The sequence below is a fragment of the Triturus cristatus genome, chromosome 3_2, assembly GCF_964204655.1.
Source record: "Triturus cristatus chromosome 3_2, aTriCri1.1, whole genome shotgun sequence".
Lineage (NCBI taxonomy): Eukaryota > Metazoa > Chordata > Amphibia > Caudata > Salamandridae > Triturus > Triturus cristatus.
The window spans coordinates 667737600-667750304 of record NC_140584.1 but is presented as its reverse complement, the minus strand read 5'-3'; the positions used below and the strand labels follow the sequence as shown (position 1 = coordinate 667750304).

Genomic DNA, 12705 nt, shown 5'->3' with positions numbered 1-12705 from the left:
AAGCAGTTCCCCCATTCCGCATTAAGTGTGATATCATCTTAGAGTATTGGATGGATAAGCACCACTTTGCCTTTATCAGACATAAAGGAATTTAAGTCCTTTTCCATTATGGTCTTCACAATTTCACCAAACAAGAGGGAGGATCTACTGTGCAAAATTCTTCACACTGACCTCATTGAGATGTATCTGCAGTACCTATAACACTACCGCAGTGCTGGCAGGAGCAATGTTGGAATAAAGCCAGACGTTGCAAGCTGTAAGTTACTCACTAAAGAAGAACATCATTAGGCTGGGTTTATAAATGCAGTATGCCTATTCTTGGTGCCTTAGAGGCGCAGTTGACTGCTATCCACAGAATCTCTTTCTATAGGCTTATACAGAGTAAAGGGAGTTAAATATGCATAGAGTAATTATTAGTAAGCAAAAAAAGGACAATATAAGTTGCATTACTGCCATATACACATTGTATCATCAGATTACAGTCTTACTCTGGTAACTTGTTTTTATCGTAGCACATACATCAATTTCACATTTAACCTAGGCCAGATATAGTCGAATGGCCGGGGCAGATTGGGTGCCTCCTAAAAATCTCACGGACATATATATACCAAAAATTGTTAAAAAAGAAATCACTTAGAAATACATTCATTTCTTCTACAGGGGCTATCCCATTTAAATGCCCTGTTGTCACAACCAATGTGCTAAAAGTCTGTATGTTAAGTAATTTAATTATTTTGTACATGAACAAAGTTAAATGGCATTTCTTAAATAGGTGCTACAGTTGATCGTGCAGCGCAAGTGAAAACAAGTGAGTGGACAAAACAATGCACATAAAAACACAAATGCCTTAACCATCAGGGCATGAAATACAAAACGGAATCTACGTAAATAAATTTTTCAGGATTTCTTAATCCCCAGCAACCAATGGAAGCATGTTTAAGATTAAACAGTCAACGTGCTCTGTTCTTCAAATTGCGTATCCATCCCAGATGTTTTCTGGTAAAGCTTATATTCAAAGCTCATATTTTCCGTCTTTTTATGAAGAGGTTTTCTCAAACCACGTTCTCTCTTTTTATTTTTCAAACTCTTTACTAAGTTTTTCATTATAGAAAACATTTACCACGTACAGGAACATAGAGATTCGACTGACACATCGAGCGCCGCCACCAAATTGCGTCACATATTCTTTGATTTATGTTAACAACGAGACAGTCCTGTTATGATTTGTAGAATAGGTATTTTAGTCACCCCAACTTTTTTGATGTTTCTCTAGGCAATCCCTATATTTATTTACATATTGCTCAGCTTTCGCTTTTGCTTCGACCCAATCCTCTACCTTTAGAGTGCCCACATCCCGTTTCCATCACACCCTCGGGAATATCATGGGGTCTGGGGTGTTGTTCACTAGTGTACAGGACTTCTTCGAAATCCCCTTTTCTCTCAGCTGAGTCATTGCGATGTATGTCTATCTGACTGTGATTTGTGAGAGCCTGCAGGTTTCCCTGACTTTTCTCTAGTGCATGGTGTATCTGTAAGTAGCCATAACATTGCGGTGTGTGCATTTCATCGTGTCCTTAAGATGTTGAAATGTGCGTGTGGCGCTGCCCTCCGAAATATCACTGAGTTTAGCGATTCCAATAATGTCCCAGGCTGACAATCTTCCAATTTTGCTGCATGTCTCAGTCAGTTTCCAGTCCATAGTGGTGTTTCCTCAGTCGGCACACAGTGACATTTAATCCATCCAAACCTGTTGGTTTAATTCGTATGGATTTTTTCAAACATTTCAGCCTCTGTTATTATGTGTAGGTGGAAGAAGGATTCAAAGAGTGAACCTTTTATTTATGGCAGGACTGTATTTAGAATTGCAAGTACGTAAGACACTCTTTAGTGGACTGTATGAAATAATGTGTGTTTGAGGCATATGAGCTGCTGATTACACACTTTTGCATAGATCGCCATCTGGTGTTGGGCCCGGATGTTTGTAGTTTGTTTTTCCTCTTGGAAAGTCTTTGGAAGTCACGAGGTCGGTAACTCCTCCCTTGAATCGTATTGCGCATGGGCTTCGGCTCTATCCTCAGATTGTTTTTTTCCGCCATCTGGCTTGGATGTAATCTTCGCGCTCCGCTTCCGAACATTTCCAGTTCGACGATCGAAGCAGAATCCTCACTCACATCGCGGTATTGTTTCGATCGCGATCTCCTCCATCACCTTCTCATCGACAAATCTTCGGTTCCAGTCGTCGACGGCGGCCTTCGGGCCTACCCAAGCTCCGGTCCCGGCTGATGGAAAGAACTCCATTCAAGTAGTGCCCTCGATGTGGGTCCAAATTCCCCCACACCGATCTTCATGAGGTGTGCAACCTCTGCCTCTCCCCTGAACACGAGGCTCGAGACTGTCCGGCCTGTAAGTCTTTCAGATCGAAAAAGACTATTCGGGACCGAAGAGCCAGACGAAACATGGCATACTCCTCGACCTCCGTTCCAGTCGACATCTTCGGAGACGACGTCGAAGATCCGGGACAGCAGCGCACCGAAGAGGACCCCGTCAGTGCTTCCGAAGCCGACGACATCACCCCGGCGCAGAGGGCCGTGAGTAATATACCCCCCCCCTCCCACCCGCGCCGATACCCAAAAAGGCTTCGGTCACGCCTTCGCCTCCGGGCCTAGGCAAGACCAGAGACACTGCTTCACACACCCCACCTTCGGGCCCGGTGAAGAAGCCAAATAAGCCTTCCGGCGGCTCGGGCTCGAGCCAGCCTTCCAGCGGTGCCGACAAACACACTTTGGCACCGAAAAAGAAACCAACCTCTACCTCGACACTGAGCTCCGCACCGAAGTCCTCGGTGTCGAAACCCAGCGCTTCCGTACCGACGCCATCTTCGGTACCGACCAAACCCCATAAGGCCCTCGACACCGACACTTCCACGCCGAAGCCCACCTCGGCACCGACCAAGAAAACGGAGGTTCGCAAGCCCAGTGCTAAGCATGGCACGGACAAGCCTAAAAAGTCATCGGCCCCGAAAACTTCGGCGCTGACGGAACAAACATTGTCACAGGAACTGTTTACACCGGATCCCTTGCAAAAAACTCTTACCAAGGATCCAAAAACTGGACATTTGGCACTTTCTTCCAAAAAAAGACATTTGGACAAACCGGCTCCGCCTCCACCTCCAAAGAGGAAGGACTCTGCTACCTCCCCTTTCAGAATGCCTTCCCCACCTCCTCCACCCTCTCCACATCCGCCCCCTCCACCTTCTCCACCCCCACCTCATCGCTCTCCGACCCCGTCTCCTGACGATGATGATCAGGGGGACCCATTTCACGATCCAGGGGATGTGCCCCAAGACCCCGCCCCTACAGGATCCCCAGACCCATGGGACAACTACAATAACCCAGATATTCCAGACATCCCACAAGATGACCTTTACCCTTCCTGGCCATCTCCACCGGAAGACTCATTAGGTTTCCACCACCTACTTCAGAGGGCGGCACATTATCACGGGGTAGAGTTACACACTGACCCAGTGGAGAAGGATTTCCTCCTCGACACCTTTGATACCGCATATAGGTCTACCTCCATACTACCTATGCTCAAGGGGGTGGTAAAACATGCGCCAGAGGTTTTTAAGGACCCAGTCAGGGCCAGGGACATTAACCCACGCATAGAAAAAAAAGTACAAAGCTGCCCCCACAGATCCTGCCTATATCAAAGGGCCAGCGCCTCTAGATTCCCTAGTGGTTTCCACTGCACGGAAGAGGTCAAATTCCCAGGCGTCAGGCGAAGCACCACCAGCTGAAAAAGAGTCAAAGCTACTGGACGCGTTCGGAAAGCGCACTGCGTCACAGGCAGCCAATATATGGCGTATCGCCAACACCCAAGCGCTATTGGCCAGATACGATAGGGCACATTATGATGAATTAGAAACCATAATGCACCACCTCCCGGAAAGATACAAAAATAGGGCCAATGAATTAATTCAAGAGGCTAAGACAATAACTAACACCTCCATACGCTGTGCCTTAGATGCAGCAGAAACAGCCTCCAGGGCCATTAATACTAGCGTCCTCCTCCGTCGCCATGCCTGGCTGAGAATATCAGGTTTCAAACATGAGGTACAGGCCTCCATCCTAAATCATCCCTTTGACCAAGAACACCTATTCGGCCCAAAGGTAGATGAGGCCCTAGAAAAAATGAAGAAGGACACTGATACGGCGAAATCTATGGGAGCCCTGCAGTCACACCCTCCTAGGCGCTCCTTTCGCCGCTCTTCCTTTCGGAGTACGTCTAGAGGCTACTCCTCAGATAGCGCGTCCACTTCCTACAAATCCCCCACTCAGTCCACCTTCACAAGGGGTTATCAAAGAGGCGGCTATAGGGGCAATAACAATAAAGGCAGAGGCAAAACAAATACCGTCCGCTCTGCCACACTGCCTACCCAATGACTTCCCCCCGCTCCCTCCAGACCATCCCACTCCGGTCGGGGGCAGACTACAAAATTTCCTTCAGGTCTGGGAGACCATCACCTCAGACAAATGGGTGACCCAAATTATTCGGTCAGGGTACTGCCTAGAATTAACATCTACCCCCCCCCCAAACATTCCACCCAGGCAACGCCCAATGTCACAAGAACATTCCACATTACTAAAACAGGAGGTAATCTCCCTCCTACAAAAACAGGCAATAGAACAAGTTCCCGCCAATCAGCAAAATTTAGGGGTCTACTCCCTATATTTTCTAATACCAAAAAGGGACGAGACTCTACGACCTATTCTAGATCTCCGGCCCCTAAACACATACATACATTCAGACCATTTTCACATGGTAACGCTTCAGCAGGTGCTTCCGCTCCTCTCCCAGAATGACTTTCTCACCACACTGGACTTGAAAGACGCATACTTTCACATTCCGGTACACCATGCTCACAGAAAGTACCTCAGATTTGTAGTGGACGGGCAACACTACCAGTTCAAGGTGCTCCCATTCGGGGTCACAACAGCACCAAGGATATTCACCAAGTGCCTAGCGGTAGTGGCGGCACACCTCAGAAGACAGCACATTCATGTCTTCCCATATTTGGACGACTGGCTGATAAAAGCCACGTCCTACAACCAATGTGTACACCACACCGCCACTACAATCCAACTACTTCACCAACTAGGCTTCACGGTGAACCACCAAAAGTCCCAACTAACACCATCCCACATAAAGCAATACCTCGGTGCCACCATAGACACCTCAAAAGCCATAGCCCACCCCAATCCGGCCAGGATTGCAAGCATTCAGGCTTTTTGTCAAAGATTCATACTTCAACACTCCCTTCCAGCAAGAGTGTTTATGCAACCGATAGGGATGATGGCCTCTTGCATTTTCATAGTGCCCCACGCAAAACTCCAGGTGCGTCCACTCCAAGAGTGCTTAGCGCGCCCATGGAACCAGGCCCAGGGGCAACTGACAGATCTGGTGTTGGTCGCACCCATCGCTCTCTGCAGTGGTGGAACACCACAAACCTTTCCAAAGGTCGACCGTTCCTGGACCCGGTTCCACAAATAATACTAACAACAGACGTATCGCTCTCTGGCTGGGGAGCTCATCTATTACACCTCACAGTGCAGGGCACATGGATGCCGCAACAAAAGTTACTCCATATCAACCATCCGGAGTTACTAGCAATCTTTCTAGCCCTAAAATACTTTCAAAGTCAGATTTTAGGCAAGGCAGTCCTCATTCGCACAGACAACATGACGACCATGTATTACATTCAAAAGCAAGGCGGCACACACTCTCCACAGCTCTCTCAACTAGCACAGAGCATATGGAGATGGGCAATTCCACACAAAATCTTTCTCCTAGCCCAGCATGTACCAGGAGTCCAAAACACCATGGCAGATCTGCTCAGCAGACAGACGCAGCAGATCCACGAGTGGGAACTTCACCCGCAGGTTCTGCGAAATGCCCAAGCTTCGCCACCAGATACCCACACCCATTGTCCAAAGGCAATGCGATATAGATGAACTGGTCAGACAAATTTGCGTATGCTTTTCCACCTCTCCCACTAATTCCATTAGTGGTGCGAAAGCTACAACAGCATTCCCTCACACTGATCTTAGTAGCTCCAACATGGGCCAGACAACCGTGGTACACCACGCTGCTGGAACTCTCAGTAGTACCACACCAAAACCTACACCTCTCACCATGCCTCCTAACCCAGAACCATGGAGAGATCAGGCACCCGGACCCAGCTCAGCTCAACCTTGCGATCTGGCTCCTGAAATCCTAGAATTCGGATACCTAAACCTTCCCCCTGACTGTATGAACGTCATCAGAGAAGCTAGACGCCCTACAACACAATCAATCCTCTAGACGTGTCTATACAACACATCATATGCTACTTACTCCATCTACAAAGGTGTAACCTAGCATATACCTCCATTCGGCTACACCTCGCAGCAATTGCCGCTTACCTACAAAACAGGCAGCACCTATCACTTTTCAGAGTACCTGCCATTAAAGCCTTCATGGAAGGCCTAAAACGAATAATTCCCCCCAGAGTACCACCCTCACCTGTGTGGAACTTAAATATAGTTCTCACAAGGCTAATGGGACCGCCCTCCGAACCTTTGCATAAATGCGAACTGCAATTTCTCACATGGAAAACAGCTTTTCTTGTAGCCATCACTTCCCTTAGAAGGGTCAGTGAGATGCAAGCACTTTCCATACAAGAACCTTTTCTCCAAATGCACCAGAACAAGGTTGTTCTCCGTACCAACCCAAAATTCCTACCTAAAGTCATTTCCCCTTTTCATCTAAACCTATCGGTAGAATTACCGGTATTTTTCTCGCAACCTCAAACTGTTGCAGAAAGGGCTCTACACACGCTAGATGTTAAACGGGCCTTACTTTACTATATCCAAAGAACACAACCTTTCAGGAAGACCAAACAACTGTTTGTCTCTTTCTCTCCACCACACAAGGGCAACCCCATCTCAAAATCAGGGATAGCTAGGTGGATTGTAAAATGCATCCAGATTTGCTACCACAAAGCAAAACGAACGCTATCCGTTCCCCCTAAAGCCCATTCTACACGAAAGATAGGGACTTCTATGGCTTTTCTAGGGAATATCCCATTAGATGATATCTGCAAAGCAGCTACATCGTCAACACCGCACACTTTCACTAAACATTACTGTGTAGATGTGCAAACCAAGCAACAAGCTAGTGTGGGCCAGGCTGTACTAAAAACCCTATTTCAAACCACTGCAGCAGATACCGGTGGTCGCCGCTAAGGTTGGGAACTGCTATATAGTCTATGCAAAAGTGTGTAATCTGCAGCTCATATGCCTCGAACGGAATATGCTACTTACCAGTATGCATCTGTTATTGGTATGTAGAGCTGCAGATCTACACACGCCTCCCCGGCTACCTGTATCTGTTCCAGTCTATCTTATTTAGATACAACACACATGGGTTTCTTCACTGTTATTACTACGCTCCATCTTTCCCTGTTGGCGAAAAACAATCTGTGGATGGAGCTGAAGCCCATGCGCAATACGATCCAAGGGAGGAGTCACCGACCTCGTGACTTCCAAAGACTTTCCAAGAGGAAAAACAAACTACAAACATCCGGGCCCAACACCAGATGGCGATCTATGCAAAAGTGTGTAATCTGCAGCTCTACATGCCAAGAACAGATGCATACTGGTAAGTAGCATATTCCTTATGTAACTCTTTAAAGCCAAGCTTTTCTGTCAAAAATGCACATTTCTGCTTAATATCCAGAGTGGTTATAAGCAGGTTAAGGTCTTTTATTATCCACCTTATTCCCTTAACTACGGCACAAGCAGCAAATATTTGTATGAACGCTCTCCTGCAGTTTACCCAGTTTTTAACTTTAAAGGTTCTAGGCACAGCTAAGATTAATATCCTATTTGATAGCTTTATTTAATAAAGTATGTCATCTGCATCACAGTAACAAGATGCAAATAGTGGCAAATGTTTGTGCAACTTATGAACGTCTATGAGAGGTCTGCAGTTGGTGAACTTGGAACACAACCCGCACGCCCCCCATACCCATCCCACCCCGGCGGTTGCTAGTAGGTAGTTAGAGTTAGGATGTAGTTTTCATAGGAAAAGCGTTTTTTCAGCTGCTCAATAACTTTGGCGTTGTTTGACGATCCTCATGAAATGTTCAAAACTAGTTTACCACTCCCTGCAGCTGCTGTCTTGAAAATTTCGGGGTGATCTGTTAAGCGGGCCTGAGGAAAAAAGGGTGGGTCCCAAAACAAATTTTCTCCATGTTAATTTCTATAGGAAAATTTAGACACCGCTACAACCCAAACTGCTGAACGGAATTACACCAAATTTGGCAGAAAGGTAGCTCTTGGTCAAGAAAGCACTCTTTTTGTTAAATAACATAAATCTGATCAATAGTTGCGGAGTTATTTAAAGGTTTTTCAGATATACAACTGGGGACGTGGAGGATCCGCGACCCCACCTGAGATCTTGTGCTGAGATCTGATTGGCTGCCAACACTTCAAACTAGGAAGTGTTACAACAATCTTGTGACTCAGTTGAACCGAGTCACAGGAAACAAACGTAGGAAAAAGGGGCAGGATAGAAACACCCTGACCCCTAGTCCTCTTGGCTCCTGCCAAGCCATAGCAAACTGCAGCCCCCCTCCCCCATTCAAAATCAGCCTGGCCCTGGGGGATAGGGTCCCCGGGGCCGAAAGTGGCCCAGGGAAGGGAGATGGGGGCACATGATCCCCCACCCCGAACAAAAAAAATAATTAAAAAAGAAAAAGACAGGCAAGTTGCTGGAGGCCATGCCCCCTTCTCCACCTATCTTCAAACATGCCTCCTGGCGCAGTGCTGGTTGGGGGATGAAGTCCTCTTGGCTCTAGAGGGTCCGTGGGGACCAGCAAGCACTCCTGTTACCTCCAGTAAGTCCAGCACAGCAAGATTGCTGAGAGGTCTTTGGGAGCCACACCCCCTTTCTACATCTCTCTGTAAACACACCTCCTGGACACTGCTGGTGGGGGAATAAAGTCCCCTTGGATGCTGAGGGTCCTTGGGGGGCCAACAAGCCCTCCTGTTAACTCCAGTAAGCCCCACACAGTGGAATTGCTGATAGGTCTACAGAGGCCATGCCCCCTTTCTCCACAACCCGACAAACGTGCTTCCTGGCGCAATGCTGTTGCTGCTGTTGAGCAATTAAGTCCTCATGGATGTTAAAGGGTCTTGGGGGTCCAGAAGCCCTCCTGTTAACTCCAGTAAGTCCGACATAGAAGGATTCTCTTAGAGCTGGTCAGGAGGCCTGCCCCCTTTTACTAGTTAAAAAACCTTAGAAATTCACTTTAAAAAAAACAAAGGTTACAGTGAAGTAATAGTTAGGAAATAGTTTTTGGAAAAAACATAGAAATTCACTAAAAAACAAAGGTTACAGGGTTGTTATAGTTAGTGAATAGAATTGAAAAAAATCTTAGAAATTCACTGAAAAAAACCAAAGGTTAGAGAGATGTTCTAGTTAGATTCAGATTAACCCATAGCTAGCTATAACTTACGCCCCGCAGTGCACTGCTTCTGACCTCACAGATTATATCGCTCATGACATGGTCAATGACATCACTGATGGCTCTCAAATGACATCACGGATGACGTCATCTACAGAACCCCCCCCACACAGCCTGTTGTATTCCCACTCACACACCCACACAACTACTCACATACCCATTCACAAACCCATAACAGCCACTCACTCACTCACCCACCCATTCACTCACTCACTCGTACAGCCACTCACACAACCAGTCACTCACCCATACAGTCACTCACACGGCCACACACTTAGCCTCACACTTATCCATACAGCGGCTCACCCACCCATTTACTCACCTACAGTCACTGACACCCACCTCATCCACACAGCCTCTCAACACAGCCACTCACTCACTCAAGCAGTCACCAACTCTCACACCCTCACAACCACTTACATACCCATTTACACATACATACAAGCACGCACCCATCTGCTCACTCACCCATACAGCCATTCACACAGACACTGTCTCCAATACAGCCACTTACACCGACTTACTTAACCAAACACCCTACTCAAACAGCCACTTACACACTCATCACTTACTCATACAGCCATTTAGACACCTACTGGCTCACCCATACAGTCTCTACACACCGTTACCCACCTATAGAGCCACTCACACTGCCACTCACTCACCCGTAGAGCCACTGATACACCCACCCACCCACCCACGAATACAGCCACTCACACACCATCTGACTCACCCACACAGCTACTCACCCACCCACTTATACACCCATACAGCTACTCACACACCCATACACAAAAGGATACATACAGTCTCACAGCCACTCAAATAATATATATTAGAAGTAGTATCACTCAGTAGTAGTACACCTAGTATGCTACTTTAACTTTTGTAGTACCTTAGTATATATGTTTAACACACGCAAACGCTTAAAAACATTTACACTCATTTGATGTCATGAGTGTTGTCATCTACCATGTCATGAGTGATGTAATATGTGGGGTCATAAGCAGTGCATTGCGGGTGTAAGTTATAGTTAGCTCATAACTGCTGAATTTCACTCTGTTTGTATGAGTGAAATCTGAGTCTAACTATAATGTCCCTATAACCTTTGTTTGTTTTAGTGAAAATAGGCACACACATGTATATGAATATATAACATGTATATATATGTGTGTATATATATATATATTCACTGAAAAAACCATAGGTTTCACACATGTTATAGTTAGTGGAAATTTTACTGATAAAAAACCAATGAAATTGCCCCGTTATAGTTAGCGCAGGCAACTATAACTCACGCGACCGCAATCCTCTGCTGATGCTAATACTGTATTTAGACACTTATTTGCCCATGTCTTCTTCCATACATTTTTAGCTATACATATATTACAAATATTTTTTTTTCATAAAGACACATATGTCATCAGCAGAGGATTGCGGTCGCGTGAGTTATAGTTGCCTGCGCTAACTATAACGGGGCAATTTCATTGGTTTTTTATCAGTAAAATTTCCACTAACTATAACATGTGTGAAACCTATGGTTTTTTCAGTGAATTTACAAGGTTTTTTAAATGCTAATTCCTAACTATAACGTGTGTGAAACCTATGGTTTTTTCAGTGAATTAGTACGGTTTTTTAAATGCTAAGTTTTTTTCCCTTATAATAAGCCCTGTACATTTGGTGGCCTACGGCCACCAAAAGCACAGGGGGTGGGGTAAGTGTGGATAGTGTTTTTTTCCATTGTAATAAGCCCAGCACATTTGGTGGCCTTCGGCCACCAAAAGCACAGGGGGTGGGGTAAGTGTGGATAGTGTTTTTTTTATTTTTATTTTTTTACCGTACGCTTACCGTAAGCGTACGGTAAGCGTACCCCGCGAAATTGCCGAAAAAAAAATAAAACCGTTTTTGTACTTGGGGGATGTTTGGGGACTCCCTCAACATGACTATGTGGGAGGGAGTTGTCAAAACAGCCCCTTTACATGTTTTTGGGCTTCCGATTTTAAAAATCTCTCTCAGTGCGAGAGACAAAATGGCGGCCGCCGCTTCCTGGTTTCGGCCGAATCGAATGTTTACTAAGATCTAAGAGCCAATCAGAATCGCGCTCGCGCACGCCACCGTACGCTTACCGTAAGCGTACGGTAAGCGTACCGTAAGCTGGCTCAGATATATATATTGATTTAAAGGCTATTTTCTCAGAATCTACTGAACAGATTTACACCAAACCTACAAAAGGCACTTCCTTGACCTAGGGACTACCTCTCTGCCAAATTTTGAGTAATTCTGTTCAGCCATTCGGGCTGTAGCTCGTTCTAAAGGTCCTATGGAAAAATGCATGGGAAAAACGCGTTTTGGGACCCCCCTTTTATCTCAGCCCCCGCTTGACGAATCCCCCCGAGACTTTCAGGGTAGGAGCGGAGCGTAGCGCCCCACCTATTTTGAGAAATTCGCGAGGATTCGTCGACCGGCGCCAAAGTTATTCAAAATAGAATGTTGAGGTTTTCCTATGGAAACGTGGTCCTAACTATAACTACCTACTGGCTATCGCCAGTAGGTAATGTGTGTATATATTTATATATATATTGCTTTTATATGATGATACATATAGCCGGTAACTGTGCAGTATGGTTCAATTGTTTCATGGGATTCTGGTGATGTAAACCACAAGGCTGACAATATATGTATTAAGCATAATCAGATCATTAAAAACAAGTCTTTAATGATCTGATTATGCTTGTGCTTTATTTTATTGAGTTGTCTAATTTTGTGGATGATTAATTTCCGAAATAAACAAGTATTGATTAGTTGATTGCATGTAATTGTATTGAATTCAGGAATGCTGTAAATAAGTATTTGAATACGAATAGCTGCTCCTGGTATCTTGAGTTTGAGTTAAATGTCTTTGAAAAGAGTTGATGTCTTATGTGTGTGATTATGATGAATTAATTTTAAGTGTATGTTGAAGTGTAGTTCTTTTGCCCGTTTTGTTGCTTTGCCTCACCTCTGAAATGGGTAAATTGCTTTGGAACATACTTTCTTATTCTTCTGTTTGTTTTTTTCATTGCTTCTCTGCTTTGGGAATTAAGTGCCTTAAATCCAAGGCAAGATAGTGCCATAATAAATATTTTTAACATGATTTC

The 12705-nt window shown here is 45.4% G+C and overlaps 1 protein-coding gene across 7 annotated transcripts in view; it reads left to right on the top strand.

Annotated features, from left to right (window-relative positions):
* Positions 1–12705, top strand: part of ARMC8 (armadillo repeat containing 8) — an 811657-nt gene that overhangs the window by 198013 nt on the left and 600939 nt on the right. The window lies entirely within an intron of this gene.